Genomic DNA, 27,063 nt, shown 5'->3' with positions numbered 1-27,063 from the left:
ATCAACGACGCAATGACGATGACAGCATCACAACCAGGAGGGCATACATATAGTGGCCCTCGCTAGTAGACATTTGGGGCTGTTCGGTTGGACGGACAGGACAGGACAGGACAAGACAAGACAAGGCAAGGCAATACAAGACAAGACGGAACGGCACGGAACAGAACAGAGGCTCTATTCTCGACACGCATGGCGGCTGCACTGCCGCCCTTATCCGCCATGTTCACTTTCTCATTGGCTGTCGAGAGGTCACGTGTTCTGAAATTTGTGCCGGGAAACGGAGGTTTTGCAAAATGCAATTTTGCGTTTTCATCAGAATGACGAAACGTGACGTGGAGCTGCAAATTTTATCAAATAACACTTTTTTGTGGTCCTTGCCCCCTATATTGCGACTTCAGCGCTTTAAAAAGAAATTGGACGGTTAAGTGCAAAAACCCCTGCAATGCATCTGCAATTTCGCGAATATGTGGTGGCGTTCGAAGATAGCCGGCATGTCTGCTTGTTGATTGGCTGAAAGGCTATTCCGTGAAGAGCGTCAAAGGAAGGGCAGTTCCATAAACGTCAATTTGATGGTGCGTGACGTTGCGCTTTGCCACCATTGCAGAGATTTTCCGCCATAATTTGTGGTGCGACGAGCCACGCGAATTATGGTAATGAGAGGCCACATGCAATGGCAGTCGAGACGCATGCGTATCGCCGCATTTTCCCTGTCATTTAGGGCCATGCAAATCTTTTGTTCACAATGCGCGCTCATAGCATTTGCGTCGCTCTCGGGTGGCTTTGGCACTTGTGCTTTGAACTATCATTTTTATTAAAAGCACGTTTATTTGAAATAATATTGCTTGAAACAAACAAATTTTCTGCAGTTTTTTTGCACTTTTTACTACTGCGTTTGTATCGCAATCAATATTAAAGACTTTTCGCGTCATCATAGGCCATGCCAATGGCGACTCTTTAAAATATAGAAAGAAATGTACGCAAGGCGGCGCCTTGAACTTTCCTCTTGCGGTGGGAGTATGCAGCGGAGTGAACCAGAGATGGCAGTGCCGGCGCATGCGTCGCGCAAGCGGATGCCACTGGCGCTCGCAACGCTATCGATGATATTCGGCCGCTTCTCAGCCAGACGAGTCGGGCTGAGTCACTTGCGTTTCACGAGATAGCGATAACATGGCCTAGAGCGCGCGCTCATCATCACTGGTAGGTCGCTTATGTTGTCTCAATGTAGAAAGCAAGTGCGTGGGCGCCAATATACGATGACTCTTTCCGTTTCCCGAGGACACGCATCCTAGCTAATGAAGCAGACGACAGCTTGTACGCATGCAGACGACGGAAGCGAGAAACGATTTTGATGGAATAATCGTACGCTTTGAGCTAGCGTTTTATTTTTACTGGGGAGGAAAACTGTTTTGCTTTATCAAGAACGCTAGGTTCATTGCCTAGATTACAGTTTCTTATGCGAAACGTCAAGTTTGCGTCACGTTACGAAAGCAAATTGGGGCCATCAGCGCAATTTTGTAAGCGTCGCGCCTACGTCACGCCTCGGAGAAAATGGCGGAATGTCGAGTCTAGAGGCTCAGAACAGAACAGATCGATATATAGATAGATAGATAGATCGGCTCAAAATGTCCTAAGAAGGCAAAGAATGGGAATCACATTAAGAGAAGTAGCGCTAAAACTTAGCCCTAATAATCCGTGCGATGAATTTGAAGCCCCTATGTTTACAACTTGTTTTCGATGCGTCGAGTACACATCAAGAGAAGATACAAAGGCACCGAGTCTTTTGTATCGAGAGATAGGAGCAAATAGGGTAGGTGCCCACTGAAATGTTCCGCGAACTCGAACCAGTGCTACTGCAAAATAATAAACAAATATCTTCACCGAATGATCGGTAATCTATAGTTAACAAATCTGCAAACAGGCAAATTATAGTAAGGATAAACAGAGTAGAATTCAGTACTCTATCGTGGAGAAAACCACTATATGTGGGATGGTTGGCAGTACTAATTCACAACAAAGAATGACCTCCTAGCCGAGTAGTCAGAGATAGCCCTGAAGCATGCGGCTACCAAGTGAGGTAACACCCAGCGACTTCCGAATGGGTTCACGTTTGAGCTTGTTTTACCCGCCTCGAGAAATAAAGAAACAGTCATCAAGAAATAAAGTGTCATTGTACTGGAGCTTTTCTTATGGCTTTACGCACGTTGTGAGGCCACTTAAACATTTGGTTAGACAGAGGTTGTTAACCTCTTAGACATCACCCGAGTACCGACGTCTATATTTTATGACGTCAAAAATATATTTCGAATGGATGCAAATGCTTTTACATATGAAGCTTCGACGCTCATTTTGAGCGAGACGAGTTAGGGTACCATAATAAAATTAAATGATGATAACAGGGTGAAAGTCACTAACCGCCTATGTGTGTCAAGTCAGACGACAAGGCTGCAGGTCAGCACTTCGAAGAGCCCTCAAATGTCACACGCTTTTGTTGATTGTAAAGCTAGCTTTCCTGCGAAGTCGTCTGCCGAACAGTCGTTCTTGCAAACAGCGTGTGCAACCACATTTTGCTTGTAATACATATAAAATCTAAAGGTGCCCTCGTGATGAAACCATGGACGAAAGACAAACCCCGTTACGTGTAGCTAGCTTTTCGTCATTTGAATATTGACCAGTGTCGCCATGCGCTTGGAGAATTTGCAGTGCAGAGAAGCGCACTTGTGAATTAGAAAAAAAAGGGCCATAAAACATGAACGCTTAATATGCATGCAAATAAAATGCTCCGCGGATTGGCATCTTTTTTTTTTTAAAAAAGCAGCTTGAAAAGTAGTGTTAGAAATGTTGAGCTCAAAAGAACAGAATGACCAACATGGCCCCCACTTAGTTCATAACCCAGCACCCGCTCTTCTAACCAGCTTTACTTTTTTGAAGGAGGAGGGGGGGGGAGGGGCGGGAAGGAGGGGATTGAAGGGGGTGCGGATGATCATAACGCAACTTCACATCTGAGCCGAGGCGGGCACTAGAAACTCTGTGGACTTGACCACATGTCTAAAGCCGATGCAATACTGACAGTGACTTGAACATGATGAAACCGGAGTGTTGGGCTGTGAGCAGTCTATACTCTGGTGACGCAGTTGTATGAGAAGTGCCTCTACAACTGCCAGCTTAAGGCATATTTTCGAACCCTTGATGAGAAAAATAACATACATGAATATGATGGAACCAGCCCCATGATAGGTACCACAGGCTAAAACCAATCAAACATAGCTATAGAGGGGTTGTTTCTTAAGTGGTGATTTTGCATAAATACTAGTGGGCAAAAACAAGTTTGCAGGAGTGATGTCCAGAGAGCCATCAATTTAAGAGAAAATTCTAGATAAGGTGACGAATATTTTAAGCAACGAAAGATGGGTTCAACACCAAATAGTAGACCGAATGGCCGCGGCAGTGCCTGGAACGCGTGAGGATCCCACCAATTCGCCCCTGGAAGTTTAATAAAATATTAGGTAAAAATAAAAATAACGAAGTAATAAAAGGGCGCACGCATGGTGAAAAGTTGCAATGAGCATTGCAGGCCCTGCTAATCTAGTACACAGGGAGAAAAGAAGTTGTCAATGGACCGTGAAGTGAGGTAAAGGAAAGAAAGAAGAGGGTGACATGGGAAGTTTAAAGTTTAAAAGAAAATGAATGAACAGACACGGAGAGTTATTATCAAAGAATCGTACAAAAGAAGATAGGAAAGTTAAATTGCATCTGTCCTGTCACCAGGCCCGGCCCCTCGGGGCATTCTCCACCTTTGTGGGCTTAAACAGAAGCCTGACAGGTAAAGCCCTGCATAAGCTAATAGGCAGAGGAATTGTAAGTTTAAAAGAAGCTACGATTAAAAGAAGAGCTTATGCATGTAATACGAATTATAAGAGCCTTGTGTTTATAATCCCCCCCCCCCCCCTTTATGTATAATGCCCGATTCTGGACCCTTAGGGTACATAAATGAAATTAAATGTTAAGATCGTCTTGCACATAGCTACAGTAATTTCAACAGGTGCGTTATCTTTTAGCGTGGTGCCATGGACGATCCTAATGGGCAACGGTTGAAATATTGGGCCATGGAATTGCAACAGTTTCCGCTAGCGCGTACATCGGGTGATGAAAACTGCTGAATGCGGTGACAGTAAGACTGCAAGGGACCATTTGATGTCATGAGGTGTACGAGAGGTCGAGGAGGTGTGAAAAATGATGGAATGAAATGTGCGCTATGCCCCCATAGAAAAAGCTTTGAGTCAAAATGGCCCTTGGTCCAAGTTATGCACAATGTTGCATATGAAGTTAAATAGAGGCGGGATCATACCGAACTGATAGAGGATAGGCAGGTACGAGTAATATTTAAATAGCAGCTGCTGAAGAAGCGGCATCAGCGATCTCGGCACGTGAAATTAAGAACACGTCTTACACCCGACATTTCGATAATAATTTGTGTGATATAACATACTTGAGCATTGGTGGACATCGTCAGTCAGTATAAATATGTAAGAATGCACTGACTCCTTTTTTGAAGTATTAGTGGCCCAAAAGAATAACACTTGTTTTGGCCGCATACGAACTTGTGGTACCAATGAATTTGTAACGACCCGAGTTCGTTATTTTTTAGATGAATGTAGAAGCACAAACGCACGTCGGACTGGATACGACGTGAATGATACATCGGCCAAGAAATGCTATGCTGCTAGAGAAATGACGTATAAAGATCTGGAATATGCGAGACGTAAAAGGAATGTGTGTTTTTCCGGCTGCGGTGTTTTGGCCAGTTATCTAAGGAAAATTGAATGGCAAAAATATGTTAGGCTTGCGTGCAGTAAAATGTACCTGCCTTTACCGTAAAAAGTGCAAACTGTGCATTGACGCGAATTAAAACTTTGATAGGTAGAGTGCGGACAAGAACCTGCAATTATGTTGCGCGGGTTGTTTTATTGTTATATCAATGATATGGACACTCCAGGCGAATTTCTGCCCTCCTCGTCACTGGCGGTGTCGCCGTGATGTTCCGTATAAAGTCAAAGTGCGACAACATCGTGGCCGTGCGCCGTATGCTGAAGGTGCGAGTGAAAACATGCAAGGATGAGCCGAGAAGGATGGTGGCTCGAGGCGGCAGTGTCTTGTCGCGCTCGCAAGGGAGGATGGCGGGAAGGGTGCGTGCTGTTTTGTCACACGCTCAAGGGGGGAACGGAGAGATGCTAGGAGAACGCATGCTAGGAGGGATGGGGGAGGTGTCAGATTAGTGCGCATCCCCTCTTCTACTCCAGCTGCAGCGGATGAATGCGGCCGTCCACTTCCTGTCTTGGACGCAACCTGCGCTGGGCTCGAAGGCTCGTTGACCGGGTATCGCTGATGGCTTTGTGTGCGCAGTGATCTCGCGCGCCTTGTTCACGTTGAAGCCGGAGGCAGCACAAAGGGGAATTCGCTCGCCAATACTGCCGCTTTTCATCACGTGAGCGGTTTGGCACAGAGGGTCATCGACTGAGATGTGTTCGTGTTTACATGTGTGCGCGGGGCGACGTGCTTCTTAATTTTAGTAGTGGGCGAATGGATACACCAGTTTATGCGGATGATACAACAGCTAATCTTACTTCGCATAGCTGCTATAAATGCTCAGCCTGTCAGCGAAACTGTGACTGTGAATTAGTTGGCCTCTTAGCGCCAATCACGATTAGCAGTATGGTGAGCGTGAAAGCGAAAATAGCAAGGAGAATTGATTTGTGCATGTTCGCAAAGCACCCAACCTTTTAGGAAATCTAGACTGGGATGTGTGGGGTGGTCTTTATATATATCGGAGTAGTGATCGTGATATATAAAACATTTATTTTATGTATGACTCGCAGCAAGCATACCTCAAGACATGGAAGGATAAAAAACAAAAAAGTATTGAGAACCGATATTCGGTGAAATTTAGTTCCCCTATTTTTTAACATTGAATTATACTATAAGCTTAAGCTAGAGCGTCAAAGTAATGACACTGACTTCCCTAGGAATAGTTCACTATATTATTGATTACATTCTCGAGCCTGACATGCAAATAGCACCCTTTGATCGTTCGGGAACCTATTTTGGAAACGAAGTGTCAATGTACGAGCGAACATTTAATAAACGTACGTCTGACAGATCGCTTCATATTTTCCCTTGTACATCCAACGTTTCCAGCTGATATTTTAAATGAAACTGCGGACCAATGAGATAAAGCTTTTTCTGCAAAGCCGCATACCATGAAGATTCGCATTTCCTTCAGGGGGGTTTGAATACTTACGGAAATGTACATTATAGATGCATATCTTGCCGTCATTGCTGGTCCTAGATCGTGTGCAGCGTCAACACGAGGAAAAATATAAATATTGTAATGCACCTGTATTGTAGTGCCTGTATGTAGTGCCAGTGCGGCTGAAGGCTAGCTTTTCGAACAACAACAAAAAAGGCGGCTGTATGAAGAAAATATGCTTAGACAGGTTGCTTTAGTAATATGTACGTAAACAATTTCGCTTCAGAAACGCTGAAATCACCAAACAATTTCGGTGATGAAAAGTCAGTGGTGAATATTGCTGCTACCCGAGTACCTGCGGGCAGCCCACGGTTGGCATTGCTCTAGAATATCTCTCAGCTATGCGCTGCGATTCATGGTTTCAAAGCGATGTCACAGTTTTTATTTTGTCTTCCTTCTATTGATCGGTGCATTTTTTCGCCAATCACATCTGTCATTGACAACACGACAGCAAGAAGTGCGTATATAGCAGTATTGGACCGAGTGGTCATGTGTTTCAATTAATGTATTGCGCTCTTTTTACAGAAAGGTTACTGTGGGAAAGTTCCATTGTGTAAGTTGGCTTTCCTGTAGTGTGTTTCCGGTGCTCACGGGCGAATCAGCGAGACAAAGGAAGCTTCGCTTTAACAAAAATTATCTACAGCCGCCTATCGGGATTCGAAGCCATGTCAATGAAACAACATGCACTTGGGAGTCTAGAACGGTAGCCACGGAGATATTGCAACACTATTCCGTTTTTTTACATGGAAAACAAAAGTTAAAATATATTAGAGAGAGAACATTGCTACCCACTCAGAACGCCAGTAAACACAACATGCGTCCAACAAAGGCATATAGTCCGGCAGAAGTTCCTCCGCAGCGTACACATAAGCTGCTCGTTCACGATAAAATGATATTGTAGATCGCGGTGTTTTGCCATGACGATCACAGAGTGCATATCCTCAGACGCTGTATAGACCCAATACAATGATGTTTTCATAGGAGGCATGCCATTTCTTTAAAACGGTAGAAACGGAATTGAGCATGCGGTGAGGTTAATATCCTTACCGAGCGTCTTTTGAAGAACGTCCCAAAAAATGTAGCATCTCTACATTCTATGAAGCAATGATTTATCGTCTCGACACGAGGACAGAGTCAACAGCCCGTTTACCACGACACAAAGCAGCCCCTCGAGTTTACCCGGGTTTTAATACAGAGTGTTTCCGAATGCAATTTAAAGAAGAACTTTTGACTCCATAAGGTATGCACATTCTACGTACAAGCCTATGCACAACCGGATATGGTCAACCTATCTAAAATTTACGATACAAAGGATCTCAGGAAACTGACACTCCACTAGGGCAGCAGGCATTTCTTTCACTATGATGTTTTCACTGCCCTCTTGCACAGCAACAGCGCTAGCCAATTTGCGCAACACTGTGCCCTGCGCACATACTCTGAGAAGAGTTGCCTCTGCGGATGCATTTATTAGGCTTGATCAAGGAATTCTGTACTGTACGGGGACTCCGTCATGTGCATCGCTGGCACATAAGTCTGCTGTGGGATTGCGTTCAGACGCTACACTGGATTGGACAAGAACCCAACGGTAATAGGGTGGTTTCTTAGTGGGGCGGGGGGAGTTGTGTGGTTGTATAAAAAATAAACATTTAAAAAATTCGAAAAAAAAAACAATTATAACTGTAGTCGGGAATGACTACATTATGTGCATGGCACAGGAAACGTTAACAAGGCTGTGGTGTATTTGTGTACAATTTCTTATTGTCATTCTCAAACAACAGCGTCGGTGGCACAACAGAGATGTACGTACAAGACAATGATACTGACACACCTCAAGCACGGCACATGCCCATTATAGAGTATTCACCGAAAATGAGATAGTTTGTAGAAAACAACGTTGAAAGCATCGACAACGTTGATGTCAACACGCGACATCGCAGCGACCACACCACGTAGTTTACAGGGGACCTGAAAGGATTCACAGCAGCTGTGTGCCCTACGAAATCGCTCACTGTTGCAGTTGGCACATTAGTTGTAAAAGTTTTGGCCTCAGGGATTATTAACCATTTTGCGATTAGAGTAATTATGATAGTGTAGCACCAATTTTAATTGATACATAACTAAAGAAGAAACTTACCGTTTTCCGCAGTGCGCCATTTTGTTAAGAATGATGTCGCCAAGACGACAACATTGTATTTCTTAGAGCGAAGATTTCTTTGTCAATTCCTTCGCCTCTCCCACCGCTGCTGCTGTCTGACAAACCGCGTCGGGGGGTGGTTCAGAGCATCTGCATATATTACCGGGGGGCGGCAGAGAGGTAAGGCGACGCGAGACACTCGTTTTTGCCTTTGCACCGCGTCGAATGTGCACAATGCCCTCTGACGCTCCCTGGGCGTCGCCACTTTAGCCTCTTGGCAGCTGTAACTATCCGTTAGCCCCCGCAAAAGTATCGCAGAAATTGCAGGGCTAACCTTTCTACCTTCGTGCAAGTCCAGGGGGAAGCTAGATGGAATGGTAGAGAGGAGGGGGGAGAGGAGGTAGAGAATGGGTAGAACCTACGCAGTCGCGAAACGAGTGAATAACAGCCGTGCCACTCTTTGCTCGCAGTTCTCATAGAAGGGGTGAAGGTGACGTGAGAAGGCAAGGAAATGCTACTACTGTACACATGACAGTGGTTGCGGGCACACGAGTTAACCCTTTCGGCGAAGGTGTGCTATAAAAAGGACACGAAAATAACTTAATTGTACTCGATCGTGACGCAAATGGTTGCCGTACTGAAAAAAGGATTTGAACTATTCTCCATACACCTCCATCCACATACGCGACAGTTGCTTCATCCTTGTCTTCCTCAGAAAGCCCTAGAGGTGACAGGAAAATGGCGGAAGGTAAAAAACACGACTGCCGGAGTATCCACGTCTTCTGATAATATTGTTACGGGGAGGCAAACACAACCGGAAAACGTATTTACAGTATATTTACAAGGCGATCAAGCGTTCAACTATATGGCCGAGAGCGCGCGCCAGATCATCAGCGTCTTCTTCATGGATGCTCCTCTAGATGAATCATACCGTGACAATATTTTAGCCAATACCTATTGTCTCGGTAGCGATCATAATTTCGTGTGTTGTTTCTGATATGTTTAGGGGTGTATTTCTGTCGGGAAGTTTTGCCTGTTGTCTGCGCATAGCCCACAGCACGCCTTGATCTGCGTGTCCTAAATATAGGACACCAGGGCTCACTGGTAGTCAAAGGCACTACATGAGTTGAATCTACAATGAAGACGCTATTGCTTGTAACAGCTTCCGATTTCTTGCGTTGTTATTCCAGAGGTGCTAAGTCAGCCTGAACTGCTGTATTCCGGGAGAAGGGGTCTTCTATAGTGATATGTCTGTGTATGAAGGAACCAAATAAGTTTGCTCCGCAATAGGAAGCGCGCGTGTTTGAGGTTGAAGATGACGATGAAAAGGAGGATTACAGTTTGCTTGTGCAGGCTAAGGAAGCAGTAATTGCTGCACAGCAGACGAAGAATTCGCCGTCTATGGCGAAAGTACATCCTACAAAGGCGGCGGCGGCTACGCTGTGAGCAGCAGCCGACGGAGCGGAATGCCTCACTCTGCCTCTTCGTAGCCTCGTCCCCGTGCCTCGCGCGCGAAAGACCGCGCGCTTCTGGCCTTCCTCCCTCGCGTGCGTTACATTGAGCCGCGATTGCCGGATCACCCTCGTACGCTTTCAGCGGCTCATACAGCGTACGGTGCGCGACGACGATTTTACCGCCGTTGGACGTTATACGGAGCCTCACGGCGACGGAGACGGTGACGATGATGGCGACGGCAGAAATGCGCTTGGAGTGTTCATACAATTGCGAATTGCAATAAAAGTGGAAACGACAAACATCATATCAATAGGTGGTAACAGTCCGAAATAGTTTTGAACTTTAAAAAGTGGCAACGACAAACAACTTATCAAGAGGTGGTACCAGTCCGTTTGAAACTCTGTGTCAAGTCATACATGTCCTTCAAGTGACCAGTCATTTGTGCATACTAAAATTTCGACCAACCAATGAATTAAGCGTTTCGGTCCTACGTGGGTGTCTTCCATAGGCTATGTAGTCCAATTAGGAAATACAGATCAAATGGGTATACGTCTTCTCCGTGAAGTGCAATCAAATGTTGGATGGTACGCTAATTCAAACTGAAGCTTTTCTTTACAGTCCTTTGCAGGGACATCCCTTAATAGTATTGCACTTTACAACTTATGAAGCAATGCTGTATAGTTCCGGATACATCGTCAAGGCGACAATTCACAGTTGATGCAAATATGTCTTTTTTTATGAAACCAAGTTCTAACGGGTAGCGTTTCACTGTGTAATTGAAAGAAAGATGTTTTTGTATATGGGGATAAAGACACTTTGCGGACTCGCTGAATTACGTCATGCCCTACGCCACGCCAGCGCACGCTAGCTGCTGCGGAATTTTGCCCTATACACGCTTCCAAGCGCGCGAGGAGTCATGCGATGTGAAATGCGCGCCGCGTAGCTTCGATACGTGCACACTTTGCTGTGCGAGAGATAAAATATTTTGGCATTGGAAGTCGAAAAATGTGAAGAGGTGGACTTTACGCAGGCGGAGAATTGTGATGACTCAGCTCAGTAATTACAAAATAATGCCTAATATAGGGCGCGCGTTGCTATTGCAAAATGGAAGCCTAAGAGCAGGGAAGTCAGATTTTCTTAGCATTGATCGTAAGACTAGCGCAACGTTCTAGATGTGCAGCCTTAGAAGGTCTACAAAAGAAGGTCTACCCAGAGCGTTAACAAGTACGGCGCTCATCGTACCATGAGCGCCGTACATCACGCAGGGAAAATGTGTCGAATCGTACGTACGATTTGACACATTTCCCCTGCGTCATGTGGACAGACTCAACGAGCACACTGAGCTGCATCCGGGGAGACTACAACAAGTTGAGTCAGTCTGTAAAGCATAGAGTGACGGAAATCGCCGAAGTTGCGACCCACTGCTCTGACGCTACTGCCCAGGAGAAGACAACCCGTCAGATGTATTGACTAGGGGCGTATCGGTAAAGACGCTACCTATAGAAGTCGCAACTGGTGGAGTGGACCTGAATGGTTATCTCAGTCATTATCAACGTGGCCTAAAGAATCAGACGTGAGCACACAGGCAAACGAGATTGACGTAAGGATATTTAGCAAGCCCCAGAAGTTCCTGCGTGTCACCGCCTGGGCATTTCTATTTGTGGATCGATGTAGTCATATTCAAACGTCGCTCGGTGGAACTATTTCGACAGAGGAGCTAAACAAGGCTTTAATGTTCTGGATCTGTCGTGTCCAGCTCGAAGTATTCACGAATGACATTGAACACTTTCGGCTTAGAGACACTGTCCAGAAACACTCCGTACTGCGCGATCTCCAACCTACCTTGATCACAGCGGGCTGCTTCGACTTGGTGGCTGACTTGAAAGAATGAACGCTACGTATGACGAAAAGCACCCGGTTATTCTACCGCAAAGGCATCGCTTCACGGCCTTAATTGTTACTGAGGCTCACTGTAGAGCTTTACATGGCGGCCTGGCAAGCACTATAATGCAGATTCAACAGCGCTACTGAGTTATGCGTGCTCGACAAGGAGTTAAACGGATCATCAATGCTTGCTTTTTCTGCAAAAAATACAACGTGAAACTTGTGAAGGTGCAATATACACCAATGACTGAAGACAGGCTTCTCACATCACGGCCATTTGAAGTTGTGGGATTAGACTTTGCAGGCCCACTATATGTAAAGTAACATGAGACTGATGAAGTTACACGCAAAGCTTATATTCTGTTATCCACATGTGCGACCACGTGAGCTGTACACCTTGAATTGACGAGTGTAATCTCTACAAGCTCCTTCTTGCTAGCGTTCTGCAGGTTTTTGGCTCGTAGAGGAGTGCCCGCAACACTGTACTCCGATAATGCTCTCGCATTTAAGAGAGCATCGCGAGACCTATGGGGCATTTGGAACACCACGAAGAGCTCTCCATATGCATCTTTGCTCTTGATGCATACATAGAATGGAAATTTATTATGCCAGGTGCGCCTTGGTGGGGCGGCTGGTGGGAGAGACTTATCCGATCAGTGAAGTCATCTTTACGCAAAGTGCTGGGAAAGAGCAAGCTCAACAGTGAACAAACTGAGACTGTACTGCTGGAGGAAGAAGTGGTTATCAATTCAAGACCCCTAACCTATACGGATACGGACGCTAGAGAACCCTCTCCACTCTGTTCTGCTCATTTTCTGGTCGGGAGTTACTTTCTTGCCTCTCCAGAGCGAATCAGCAGTGACGACGAAGCTCGAAGTGCTGAAGCCATGCGACGTGACCTCAGCAAGAAGTTGCGATACCGCCAGAAGCTCGTGGACCACCTGTGGATCCGATGGAAGAAAGAGTAGCTCCTCGAGCTGCAGGCAAGTTTACCTCTACCCATCGCATCCTAGTAGCACTCTACAAGTAGATGATGTAGTACTCATCGAGGAGCCTAACATCTCTAGAGGTATTTGGCCACTGGGACGAGTCGTGGACGTCTTCCCTGGTCAAGATGGAATAACCTGAGCCTGTCATGTGAAAGCTCAAGATGGCAAGTTTATAAGAAGACCAGTGCAGAAATCGTACAAGCGCGAATTGGACAACGCTACTGGGGGGCGAGAGTATGTAGAAAAAGACGAATAAATGTGTGCAGGGGCGCTGCGAAGAGAAGAAGATGAAGTTGGAACGATGAGTAGCTCTCTGTCTGGTTTCTTCGCGTCTCGTTAGATTCCTACACTGAAATTCCACGAAACAGTTCACTGAACGCCTGCATCAAGAAGTTCGGGGGGATTTCAGCAGTAGCGCCAATTCAATTTTGCATATGTTTGGAATGGCGACATTGAAAGTGGTGCTAGTCTTAACATTTCTGCTAAGCTGAGATGAATTCGGTAATCCTCGGCTTCAATTTTGCAATTCGAACACGTACTTTTAAGAGAATATTTGAAAGGTTCTTTACTGAGTAATTTGAACGAGTGACCTTCGACATTCTGATTTGTCGATCAAGTATCCTCCGCCTCTTCAGGCAATCCCAATTAACAGCCCAAAATCTGTGTAAACTGCGCACAACTTTTGAAAAAGTTTGTTCGAACTAATAAAAATACAAGATATGCATACTTGAACGAAACGCCCACAATTATTTTGTCACATGTTAACAACATAGACAAATTATAAAAAATATAAACTATTAATTTCGTTTCAACTACTTAGTACTTTTCACCGATATTGGGAAAGTAAAGATGTGAAATTCACTGAGGCAACCTGAGTGAAACTTGCAGAGTTATAATAATCTTGATAATAACCTTGATAATCAGAGGCAGGAAACTGCAGTCACATATAAAGCTGCGATGTCGCCCATACAAGCATTAATAGCCCTTGTCAAGTATCACTACATTTGTCTCTTGACAAACTATGCCATGTAGCCTTAATTCAGTGCATGTATTCTTCGTAAAGTAGGGTTGACATTTCATGTGGTCGTCACAATATTCGAATCGTAAAGAACGTCCGCATAATAGAGAGAAACGAAACAAGTTCAATTGCGAACTATTTATTTCTATATATTTTCCACATAACAGTTACCACCACCGCTTTTCTGGACCATGTTTCACTGTAAATATTGCTCAGCTAGAATATACACGTAGTGCCAGTGGCGAATAGATCCCTGCAAATAAGAGAAATCTTGATTAGTTTCAGCAGGTTTATCAGAATTGCACTGCATACAGGTATGTCTACATACTTTCCCACATAGCCTAAGGGAAAGCAGATTTAGCTAACCGTGGGCATTGGGAAGATACTTTAGGTTGAAAATCTAGCTTTATTTTCAACATAGAGTGTGATGTGTTCATGTTTGCTGTGCGCGCTGACACCATGCTCGTTAATTTAGTTAGCAAGCGAATGTTTACAAGTTGATACGGCCGATAAAAGCACTATCCTTACTTCGTATGGCTGTCTGGTAATTTGCAATCGCCATCGATGCTTCGCCTTTCTGGTGAAACTACCACTTTTTTTCTTGCCCTACCAATCAAGTACTATTACACTATAATAACGATCACATGTGTTAAATTCTTTATTTACCTCTTCTGTTCCGACCTTGACGCGGCGACGTAACCATTTTTTTGTGTTTGTGGCTCACACAGACATCTGTCTGCTACGCTGCGGTCCATACTTCGAATCCCGGTCAGAAGTATTTTTTCTTGCTTTTTCTTTTAATACTACCAATCATCTACTATTACCCTATTATATTGATTACATGCGGTAACTTGACCAATGATGCAGTTATTTGCAGATACAAGGTGTCACGGGAAGGGCATATATTGCTTGGGTACTCGCCGAAGAATACTTTCGCATTAATTGTGTCACTTAAAATTGTGCGCGCTTTGGCGTGCTTTTCTAGACTATTTAAGGGAAAAGAAAGGGCCGGGCCGTCTCTTGCAGTGCCAACCTCGGGACCACTCCACTTCGAGGAGGAAGAGAACATCGATCCCCCTCCCCCGCCTACATAGATTACCTATTTTCTGGCGCAAGGTTTGACCTAATGAATGCAGAAATAAGCACGTTTAAAGAATGTGTGTGTTTTCAAACGCTGTGAACAGAAACATAGCGCTTTGTGTCTGCGTCTCTGTTTCTGTTCATGTTTTGTCTTCTTCTCGTAATTTAAATATTTTGCTTAATCTACGAACGCACTTGCCCAACAACACGCCTTACTTCAAACGTTGCCTTCTCACATCTGAGAGAGCGATGAACCAACACATCACTATTCGCCACTTTTCAAAGTCGTTTGAAGGCCATACTGGTATCACCAAATTTAATTTCCCGCAACAATACGTAACAGATCTGCTGCATCACTTCTGGCTTTCTCGCAGTTCAGCAGAAACTGATAATGCTTCTCTGCTCTCCTTTCCGGGTGCGAGAGAAGGATTTCGGATTCAGTTCTAGTTTCCCTAAATCGTTCCCTACTATGTGATAAATAACATACCTGATCATATTCAGTTCATCTGACATGCGTGCAGTAGCAAGGGGAATCTTACGACGCCAGCAGTTATATAGACACCACAGGCGCACTTGTGCCATCGTAATCTTTGTCGCCATTGCCGTCGCCGTGATGTTCCGAGCGCAAGTGCGATAACATCGCCGCCGCATGCCGTACGCTGTGGGTGCGAGTGAAAGCATGCGAGGCTAAGCCCAGGATTGTGGCTCGATTTAGCAAGCGCAAGAGAGGACGGCAGGGAGTATGCTCGCCGATTTCTGTCGCGCGCAATCTACTGAGAAGGGGAGGTAGGCGTTCTACTCCGGTGGCGGGTGCGTAGGGCGCGGCTTAGCGCGGTCGCGCAGGCCCTATCATGAAAACGATCTGCGATGGGAACAGAGTGTAGGCGCACACAAGGCTGATAGCTTCCTCTGCGCTGTGTTCTAGTCACTTAGTTCGCATTGAGTCGCGAGGCAGCACGAAGGGCAATTCTGCTGCCGCTCTTCCTCGGCCCAGCGTTTTCACAGCTAGTGTCCAAGGTCATCGAGTGAGATGCGTTCATGTTTGCCTGTGGCTGCGAGACACCATACGTGTTAATTTAGTTAGTTAGTGAATGACAGAAGCAATTCATACGGTCGATTAAACTACTCACGTTACTTCGTATAGCTGTGTAATGATTTGCATTGCAATCGATGCTTTGAATTTCGGACAAAACTGCGAAATGTTTTTTGAGTAATCGCATCACGCGTTCCATTTTTTCCAGCATTATGTGACATGGCTGAGTGGCTGAGACTGGGATCATCCTGGACTTAAACCATATCACTGCCCTACCACCATCTCCGGGGGCCGTTCAAAGACACGGCTCTTCGATAATGCTTCTTTATAGCACGCTTGTTAAGTCATGTTGCATGTCTGACAAGTTGTTTTCTCTTGCCCTGCGCTGAACCTAATGTTAAATCAGTGCTCGGCTCTCGTTCCCATGGCGTCAATTGCGCAACATCCAACTACATGTGCCAGTGAACAGATGTAGCGAAACAGCTGTGCCGCCTAGTGTGTTGGTATGGAAACTAAGCACATGAGATAATATACGGCAACTTTCTCGCGCTTCGTTCTCACTCGACGGGCTTTCAGAAGTAAGCAGGGCAGCGGAAATGTCGCACTGCTGTACCGACACCTACATTTTTTTTATATAGGCAAGGGCCCTTTGGGACGTATAAACTGCGCATAACAACATACATTGCATTCATTAATGTGTATCGTGGCTATACGACAGAGCCAATGAAAACAGTCCAGTTGACTTTATGCAAGACAAAGCTTAACAATCATATGTAACACTTCCTTTTGATGCCGTAAGCAAACTGACGCAATAAAAAAAACAACAGTCCTGTTAACAATGTTTTACGCGTGACTTTGAGTTCATAACTAAGCAGAACGCTAAATTCAATGTGTCGTTATTTGTCACGAGTATAATATTTCTTTCGTTAGGCTAGTATGATATATTTAACTCATTATCAGGAGACGGAAAGCGGGAAAAGTTTCGGGGCAGCTTGGTTTCTGGAAACCTTTGGTGAGAGTTTTCAGAGCAAGGGCTTTTTATTTAATGGCACCTTTTCTAAAGATATGGGAAGACTACAGGAAACAAGTACTTACCGCTTATTTCTTCCAATTCTAGATCCGCCTCAAGCTAGCAGAGCTCCTAGTCTTCATCTTCTGAGCTTATCCCGCACTTGTGCTCGCAGTCTTCAATAGTGTCAAAGTTGTTGCAACTGTCACTGCTTCCAACAATACTGACGCACGTCTCAGTATCTTTGTCGAAGTAGTATGTGTAGTCTCGTACGTAACCATTCTGGATTTTCGGTGGGCAGGTTTTGCACACTGCAATAAAACACGAAAGCTACCATTAATTGCAGCATTTAATTGAATATCGCGCTTAAATTTATTATGTATTTACGCTGGTGAGAGTTATGCTAAAACGCAGTACGCCGCATGAAGTCATTTTTATTTCACATGTGAAACTTTGCGTCGTGTCCGCATATTGCGTATAGTACGGATCATAAAAATGCAGCGAATGTTCAGTTTTACGTGGGCAGCTTGCCGAAGCAATAGTTCGCTCTTTGCATTCCCAGTTGCCTCTATGCAGGCTGTGGAAAAGCTGGAAACATGATCAGCACAAAAAAAAAAAAAAAAAAACCTTGCAGCATTTTTTGCTAAACTTCTTGCAAGTGAAGAAGGCAGACTCGAAAAAAAATCACGGCAGAAACGTCCTAGTGGTAATGGTCAGGTAGTGCGTGAGCGTTTTTCTAGTAGCTCATCATGCACACATACGTCTCTCGCGTATCCGAACGCGTGTGGTCACATGATGGCGACTATTGCCCAAATATTGACGTAAATGAAGATTCGATGATTTAAAAAATCACCTGCCCTTCCCCTGTCGAGGAAACGGGGGTACCTGACCTACTACTTTTCCTTCCCTTTCCTTCTACTTTTCCTTCCCTTTCGTGCAACTTTTCCTTCCGTTGCGTTGTACGATTGTCTGCTCGTCGCTGTTGTCGCTTGCGTTCGATGTCTCGAGTTTGCTCGGCGGCGTGGTTCGCTGCATTCGCCCGCCCATTGGCGCTTGCGATTCTTCAAAATTAAAGTGCTTCAAAATTAAATCTGTCCGTCACGTAAGACAATAAATGACTCATACCCCCTTAAGCAATGGCTGATACCCCCGTAAAGGCGGCGTCCCAATAATGACGACAGAACAGAAGTGAGCACTGGAATGATGAGCGGCAACGGCGCCAGCTGTGGCAGAAGACGACGACGACGAACGCGGGAGCAGTGGCACGAGTGCAACCCGAAGAAGACGACGACGACGCTCGAGCTAGTGCTGATGATGATACCGCGTACGCGGACGCCGACAAGTGAGCCTATAAAGCTTCGCTTAAAAATTATTAGGCCTAAATAGTCGTACGATAGCGATGTGTCCATACTGAAAAAGCCCCGTATTACCCGTAACTCCTACATCCAATAACATTTTATGACATATGGGGAAAAACCGGTTTTTGTATGAGATCCTGTTTGTTTTATATCGGATTATTGGATATGGGAGTTGCGGGACATGTGGATTTTTCAATAGGGCTGCCTAGTTATTATTTAAATGAGTAGGTTTTATTATATTTATTTATCCTTAATAATTCTTGATTAGCTCTAATTAATGCAATAATAATTACCCTTTATTAGGGTAAATATTTCGCAAATGGAATTTGAATTTGCCTTGCTATATTTATTACCCTATATTAGTCGCCTCCTCGCCGTGCCTCATGCGCGAACGAAGACCGAGCGCTTCCGGCCGCCTTCCTCTCTCGCGTGCGCGAGATTAGGCTGCGGTTGCCGGCTCTCCCTTGCACGCTTTCACTAGCGCACACAGCATACCGCGCGCAGCGATGGTTTTATCGCCGTTGGACTTGACACGGAACCTCACGGCGACGCCGACGGCAAAAATGTGCTTAGAGTGTGCATAAAATTGCTATCGCAATAAAATGAAATCATCATTTCTGCACTGTTTATCAACCGTAGAACAAACAATATGTCCTTCCGTCACGCGACATCCGCATGTATAAGACTAGGTTTGGACTAGAGACTCTACAAAACAAAATTTTCTACACAATGATGGCAAAGTTCTAGAACCTAAACCTTGAAGCAACAACGGGATTATTTATAATGTGCTAGATCATGTTTTTGGTTTTCATGGGCTTGTAACGTTGGTATGGCAGCACGACGTTCAATTTCAATTGTTGTGTTTGTTCTGCTTAATGTTTTGTGGTTGACACCCTGTACAATATGAGTGTTTTTATTAAACATTTCACCAAGCTTCCATTGCAAGAAACATGGGCATATCCAAGAGGTCGTGAATAACAGCTATATGTGCTGTTCACTAACATCCTCAGCTATAGGCATGATATATGTACCGGACTATAATTACTGATAATATTTTATTGTTGTTTGGAGAAAGGTAATAAACCACAAATGTAGCTTTGATTTGCGGTATATATTTTTGGAGTTATCACCATTTTGCAGAAATAAAGAGAAATTGTGTCAGAAAAGCGCGTATACTGTGAATGAGAGTAAAAAAGCCGCAAGTTCTTCTTTCGGGCGAAACGCGTAAGAAAACAATTCGCTGGTGTATTGCTGGCTCTAAAATCATAGCTCTAAAGTAATGCACCGCGTCTGCATTCTGAAATTAGAGTGATTACTGAGATGTGTTTGGAATTACTTCACAGTGTTGGAAAAATTCATCTGTATCCGCAAATAATAAAGATAATTTTAACTTACTCTCGGGGTACCAGCAGGTATGGTTTCTCCTGTCACATGCTGAAATGAAACAAATAATAAATTATTGTTATATTGTATTGTCGTCCCGCCCACATTTTTCTTTTCTTTTGATATGAAAGAAATAATGCGTAATTTTTCTGTCTAGCATATTTAAATAATGGTGACACTCATAAGTATGTCTATGCAAATGCATTATATTGCTTTATAGGCGACTGAAAGAGTTCACTAACGTTTTAGTCCGTATTGCTTTTAAGCATGCTTTTCCTCAAAATAACCATTCACTTTATTGTCCATCTCAGTTTTTAAGATAGCGTTCTTTTTAATAAAGTGTTGCTTTCAAGCATGTTTTTATTCAAAATGACGTGGAATTCGCTTGAACGCTATTGTCAGTTTTTATATGTTTCATTCTTTCTAATAGTGTAATATTATTCCGAAGTTGTAAAAAACAAAAATAAAGCAATTGGCTAAAAACGCATCCCTGTAATCATATGCATTGCTTTGGTACCACAGTTTTCTTCACTTTACACTTGGCGATTAAACGTTGATGAGAACTGATACATGGCGACATCCACAAAAGGCTTCAGTAATGGGATGGCGGGATATTTGCAGATGATTACGGTTCTTTCAACAAACCTGAAGTGGGAACGTATGGTCTTCTAATAAAGAGTATGAGAATTTAACTTCGCAGATAATGGGATAATGTTGAAATGACTTTGTGCTCACACTCACAATATATTTTCCCTGTTGTTGAAGTTATAAAGATGACTGACGACATGGGAGCAACATTCGCCATCTAGTGTAAGGTTAAAATAAGGTGCCCCTAAGAAACAGTTTTATCACATGGGGTTATTTCGCTAGTCGCAAGCACTCTGCGACAAGTGTGCACAATCTTTGGGGCACCTGTCCCGATCTTTACAATCATTGAAGCGAGAACCGGATGAACTGAGTTAAATGGGTTGGCAGACAAGGTATGGGCTCGATGTTTTGCTCAATCACCCGTATGTGCCGCATTCAATAGAGTACATGGTTGCCAGCACAATGAAAACACGTGTTTCGCGAATTTGAAAACTGATGCAAGATAACTATTTTTCACTAGTGCGCAGTAAAAGTAGCGATCATATAAGGTATATCAGTACATGTGCGCTTTGGGTGTCCATTGAACATCCCTGTTCTTGTTGTGTCATGCTAGTTTTACTTTATCATAGTACGTCTCTGCACTCGCAAGAGCCCGTAATAGCAGCGACATCCAACAACATTATCAGCCTACTTTCGCTGTTGCTAAACGAAGCCTCTGGCAGCGATCTCTAATTACCTCCGCCATGGATCGAATCAATTCCTCCTACACCTCCAGTTTTTATGACCACACCGCTCTTCAACATTCTAAGCTGTTTTCGATTTCGTTTCATTGTTTTAGCAACAGCTCGTTACTCTGAGAGATGACGGATTGCCTTCTGTGCGCATTACATACGCTACGCTGTTCATTTATTCATCTGATTGTCAGCGGCATAACAACATTTCTGTAGAGACACCTCCAATGGCTTAAGAAAACATGACACCGCACAAGTCACAAGCCGAACGCAGTCGTAGCATTACGTGGAGGAGCGGAGGTGCTCCTAAAAGTATTGTGTCCTCAGTTGGATACGTAGACCTAATCCCAGAATGCTTTTTTTCTAAGTGATTTCTCATACTGCGCGCTGTCGCCTAAGTTACCTAGCCACTACGCATGGTCGACGGGCTATCCTGGTCAATGTGTTGCTGTCATCTGATATGCGGATGAACCACGCTATTCTGGAGCATATATTGTAAGCAGTGAAACACGTAACCTTTTATTATAACCTTTAGGTCCCCTGAAAAGAAAGTTGTGGAGAATGGCTAACTTTGCACTCGTCGTTGCGGAAGTTGTTCATGAGTGGTAATCGACGCAAAGCTACGCAGCCATAACCTCATCTATCGCTCTCAGGTCTGACTAAACGCCTTTTAGAGATTAGTTTTTTAGGCTGCGGCTATAGACGCACCTGCACAAAACAAAAATGAAGCGAGACGTTTCAACTGTCAAAGCTCGCTAAATAATTTAAGTGAAAGCATTGACGAGCCTCTCGTATACGGTGAATGGAACTGAATTGAACTGAATCTCACGCGGAGTTAAGATTTTACTCCCGGCGCCTGGACGAACGGCACTGCTTGACGAGCGGCTGACAATCGTGCAATAACGCCTGCGAACCCGAATCATTGGGTGTGAGCTCCTAGCTATACACCGCGTAAGCTGTTCAGGTAAAAGACGTTATGCTCGTACTATATTATAGGGTGAATACACCAGAGGGTAACCGTTTCATGGCGCTTTAACGAAAGTACTCACGTATGCAGTAAAGCTTCGCATAGGTTTTCAATCAATCACTCAATCAACCAATCAATCAATCATTCTATTTCAGTATCAAAGACACTTGGTGGGTACAAACAAAAAGCCATCCATCCTGCTTGACATGGTCTGCACCCCGAGTAATTGGCAGAAAAGGCGCATTATCAGTACAGCACCGAAATAAACCGAAGAGTGTACAGAAGCCAGGTGTATTGATTGAAAGGCCGTAAACTAGTTACTAATGCCGGTCCTAATATCTAGCAAAGTAACCGCTATTGCCGATCTGTTTTAATGACAAAAGGGAGGCACTTATAAATTCTATACAAGGGAAGAAAATTGTCGATCCATAATTTTAGGAGTTCTTAAAAATTGGAGAAAAACTGCATGTTATAGTCTGATACACACAAAAAGGCGAACAATTATATTGGCGAATGGCTTAAGAACTAGCCCATTTTCAGGGCTTCGTTCGCTCAATGAGTCGAATAAAAGGCAAAAATACTTCTATTAGCCCCCTGCACTAATCCCATACGCAATATCACAAAAACAAAAATCACACTTAGAGACTTACGATCATCCTTTGCCTTCTTTAGTTGCTTAGCATCAATCACGATTAGCAGTACGCTGAGCGTGAAAGCCAAAACTGCAAAGACAATTGATTTGTGCATGTTTGCAAAATACCCAACCTGATAGGAAATCTATACTGGGATGCGTGGGGTGGTCCCTATATATAATGGACGAGTGAGTGATATTCAAAATTTTTTTTTATTGTTTGATTCCTGCCAAATACAGTGAAAGAAATGGGAGGAGAAAAAAAAGTATTGAAAACCTTTGTTGATGAAATTCAGTTTGCCTATCGTTTTATTATTAAATCAAACGATAGCCTTCAGCTAGTACGTCAAAGTAATGGCATTGACGTCCCTAGAAAGAGTTCACTATAGTATCGAAAGCATTCTCGAGCCTGACATGCAAATGGCACCCTTTGATCATCTACGTACCTATTTTGGAAACGAAGTGTCTAACGTACGAGCGAATATTTAATAAACGTACGGTCGACGGAACGCGCCATATATTTTTTTACCTGGTACATCGCGCGGTTCCAATTGTTATTTTAAATGAAACGGCGGGTCAGTTAAGATAAAGCCTGTTCCGCAATACCGTGTACCGTGAAGTTTCGCATTACCTTCAGAGTGATTAGAATAACTACAGAACTGTGCATTATAGACGCATATCTTGCCACCATTGCTCGTCGGAGATGGTATGCTCCATAAACTTGAGGAAGAATCTAAATGTCCAAGCTAACCTGCATAGTATCAGCGCGTCTGCCAGCTAGCTTTTCTATAAAAAAAGTGGCTGTGTGAGTTAAATATGTTATAGATAGGTTGTTTTAGCGGAACGTACGTAAATAATTTCCCTTTGGAAGCGCTGAAATCCCAAAACATTCTTCGGTAGTGAAAAGTCTACTCGTGAATATCACTGGTACACGATTACTTGCGTTCAGCCCACGGATGGCGTTGCTCTAGAATCGGCGGTAGCTACGCTGGGATTCGTGGTGTTAAAAAATTATGTCACAGTTTTTCTTTTTTTTCTTCCTTCTTTTGATCTGCGCCTTTTTTCGCCAATCACATCTGCCTATGGCAACAAGACAGCAAGCAGTGCGTTCTCAATAGTCTTACACCGACAGAACGTGCGTTTGCATCTTTTCTTTGCGCTCTTTGTACAGAAGGGTTATTGAGCCGCCTTGCACTGACAGCAATGAATTGCTATAAATTAGGTTTGCCAAGCCCGTTTTGTCGTCCGACCACTTCATTACATCGACGCCAACCATTGTCGCCATCGACAACATACAACGGCAATTTTGGTCGCCGCTACCGCATCTCGTAGCTCCGAGCTTGGGCAATGCCGCAGCGCGAACAAAATAAACATTACCTACAACAGCCTATCAGGATATGAACCTAGTCAATGAAGCAGTGGGTACTAAGGAGTCTATAGCGGTAACTACAGATATATTGCAATATTTTTCTGTTTTTTACATGGAAAACAAAATTGAAGATATATTACATGCAAGGCGGACATTGCTACACACTCAGAAGAAAACAAACACATGCGCTATTAAGTGCATCCAGTCCGGCAGAGGTTCCCACGAAAGGTATCACAAAAGCTGCACGTTCAGAATACAATGATCTTGTAGATCGCTGGGTTTGGCCATGACGATTACCGAGTCCAGATCCGCAGACGCTGTTTAGACCCAAGACAATAAATTTGTCATAGGGAGGCAAGCCATTTTTTTAAACGGTAGAAACATAACTCAGCCTGCGATGAGGTAAATATCCATTCTGAGCGTATTTTGAAGAACGTCCCGAATATGCAGCATCTCTACATTCTATGAAGCAGTGATTTATAGTCTCGGCACGTGGACAGAGTCGACAATCGTAGACCACGGCACAAAGCAGCCCCTCAAGTTTACCCAGGTTTTAACAGAGAGTGTTTCCAAATGCAATTTAAAGAAGAACGTTTGACTCCACAACGTATGCATATTCTACGGACCGGCCTATGTACACCTGGACATGGCCGACCTATGGAAGATGCACGATACAAAGGATCTCAAAAAAACGGAGTCCACTAGTGAAGCAGACATTCCTTTGACTATGCTATATTCGCTGCCATTTTGTAAAACAAGAGCGCTAGCCAATTAACGCAATGCTTTGCCCTGCACACATACTCTGAAAGGAGTGGCGTCTGCAGATGTGTTTATTTGGCCAGATTGAGCAATACTGTACTGGATGATGATTAGAGTAGTCGCATCGCTCGCACATAAGTCTGCTTTTAGATTGTGTTCAGCCTACTGGGTACTGGACAAGAACCAAATGGGTATAGGGTGGTTTCTTAGAGAGACTTGTGTGGTTGCATGAAAAATGAAAGATCTAAGAGTAAGAATTCGAAGAACAAAGTTAACTACAGTCGAGAAGGAGTACATTTTGTGCATCGGACAGAAATTGTTAGCAAGGCGGCGGTGTGATTGCGTGCGATTCCCTGTTGTCGGTGTGTTTGTGTGTAATTCGTTGTTGTCATGCTTAAAAAACAGCGTCGCTGACACAAAAGAGGTGTAAAGACAATAATAATAACAACGAACCTCAAGCATGGCACATAACCATCAGAGTATGCATCGAAAATAAGGTGGTTTGTAGATAACAACGTGCAAACCATAGAAAACGTCGATGTCAGTGAAAGACATGACAGCGACCACGCCACGTAGTTTACAGAGGATCTCACAGGATTCAAAGACCTCAAGTGTCCTACGATATTGCTCACTGTGCTAGTTGGCGTGGTGTCATTTACCTCTCTGCATCAGTTGTAGAAGTTTCGGCCTCAGCGATTATTAACCATATCGCGATTAGAGTAATTATGAAGGTGTAGCACCCATTCTATTTGGCACATAATTAAAGAAGAAACATACTGTTTTCTGTAGTGCGCCATTTTTTAGTAAGAATGATGGTGCCAAGCCGACAACATTCTATTGTTTAAAGCGAAGCTGTCTTCGCCTCTTCGTTCGGCTTTCCTATTGCTGTTGCCATCTGTCACACCACGTCGGGGTCTGGTTCAGAGCGTGTGAATACATGACAGGAGTGCGGCAGACAGGTAAGGCGACGCTAGAAACAAGTTTGGACGTTTGCACTGCGTCGCATCTGCACAATGCCCTTTAAGGCTCCCTGGGCATCGTCGCCTTAGCTTCTTGACTGCTGTAGTTATCCATTACCCCCGCAAAAGCATCGCAAAAATTGCAGCGCTTACTTTTCTACAAACGTACAAGTCCAGGCGTGGGGGGAGGGAAAAGGTGACGTGTGAAGGCAAGGAAATGCTACTACTGTAGGCACGACAGTGCTTGCGCGCAAACGGGATAAATTTACGTTCAAGGTATACGGTACGGTACGTTTCTGCTATTTATGAAAAGTAAACGCCACGCACGTTTGCCAAGAGGACAACATACGCAGGGCGTGCGGAAGAACAGCCCAACTGAAGCTTACCGTAGGTTCTAGGCGACACGGAAGCCGTTACACGTCAAATCAACCTTTCTGTTCCCGACCGGTAGCCTTGAGGCGATGGCATTGCTCGCGGTCGAGGGTTTGATCCCGACCGAGGCAGCCGCCTTTCGACGAAGCGAAATAAAAAACGCTCCTGTACTTGATTTAGGGACTCGTTAATCCGTAGTCCGCCACAACGGCATGCCTCATTCAGATCGTGGTATCGGCACGTACAGCGCCATAATTCTAATAACGTTTAATACTTCTAACACGATGCAATGTGCCATGCGAGGCAATAAATATGTCCTTATCTCTCAGAGGTTATGAAGTATGGTGCACAACAACGCCTCAAGCAAACACTCCCCCCTGTGTGTTCTGTGCACTACGCAGACAAACAGCAGTGATGCACGCTAGGTAACGTTTAACATCAACTCACCTTTCTCGGGTTGGACTAAACGTTGAAGAAATTAGGCATTCGCCGTCAACATCACCGCTAATTATCGTCAATCAAAGCAAACAGCCCAGAAAGCTTCGCTTACATCAATTCCAGTTGTGCGTGGGATGCGGATATATTTATTTATATATATATATATTTATTTGATGTATGCATCTTGGAGAGGCGTTGAACAAAGCAAATGTGGCTATGCGCGAAACTTCTTTATTTTGTTTCTTATTTAGTAGGTACTTTGCGAAGGTGATTCTTACGGGTAAGTTTGAGATAGGAATGGAGTAAATTACGATAGCATGCCATGTCATATACGGCCTATCTTTGTAGCATCCAAAGAAAATAAATTCATGTGTACTTTATAAAGTACGCTGGGCCTATGTGTATGCTAGAGAGTTCTGCTTGTTCTCAAAGCGCACAATGTGCTTCTTTACCTGCATTCGAGCAAATATTTTTTTTTCACTGACTACAAAAACTGCAGCGATGGTTGCACTTACAGAAATCAAGAATTACATTAAGATGTTTATAAAAACCTCCACAATGACATTAACTTTAACTAAGTAATTCTAGCCTAATTCGACTGG

At 44.1% G+C, this 27,063-nt stretch overlaps 1 protein-coding gene and 1 long non-coding RNA gene across 4 annotated transcripts in view; both read right to left on the bottom strand.

Moving 5' to 3' along the window:
• The window catches only part of LOC125940313 (uncharacterized), a 61,741-nt gene extending 39,020 nt beyond the window's left edge, over nucleotides 1-22,721 (bottom strand). The window contains exons 1-4 of one of the 2 annotated variants that reach the window (XR_007463522.1): nucleotides 22,584-22,721; nucleotides 19,660-19,698; nucleotides 16,993-17,217; nucleotides 13,908-14,037 (exon numbers count right to left, since the gene is read on the bottom strand). This is a non-coding gene — a long non-coding RNA (uncharacterized LOC125940313). Of the gene's footprint in view, nucleotides 1-13,907; nucleotides 14,038-16,992; nucleotides 17,218-19,659; nucleotides 19,699-22,583 lie in introns of those variants that run through there. The other variant, XR_007463521.1, reaches the window with a different exon arrangement.
• LOC119464125 (rab-like protein 2A) overlaps nucleotides 1-27,063 on the bottom strand; it is a 411,477-nt gene that overhangs the window by 263,039 nt on the left and 121,375 nt on the right. The window lies entirely within an intron of this gene.

Source organism: Dermacentor silvarum, chromosome 9 (assembly GCF_013339745.2).
Source record: "Dermacentor silvarum isolate Dsil-2018 chromosome 9, BIME_Dsil_1.4, whole genome shotgun sequence".
Classification (NCBI taxonomy): Eukaryota; Metazoa; Arthropoda; class Arachnida; order Ixodida; family Ixodidae; genus Dermacentor; species Dermacentor silvarum.
This window is presented reverse-complemented; position numbering and strand designations above follow the sequence as displayed.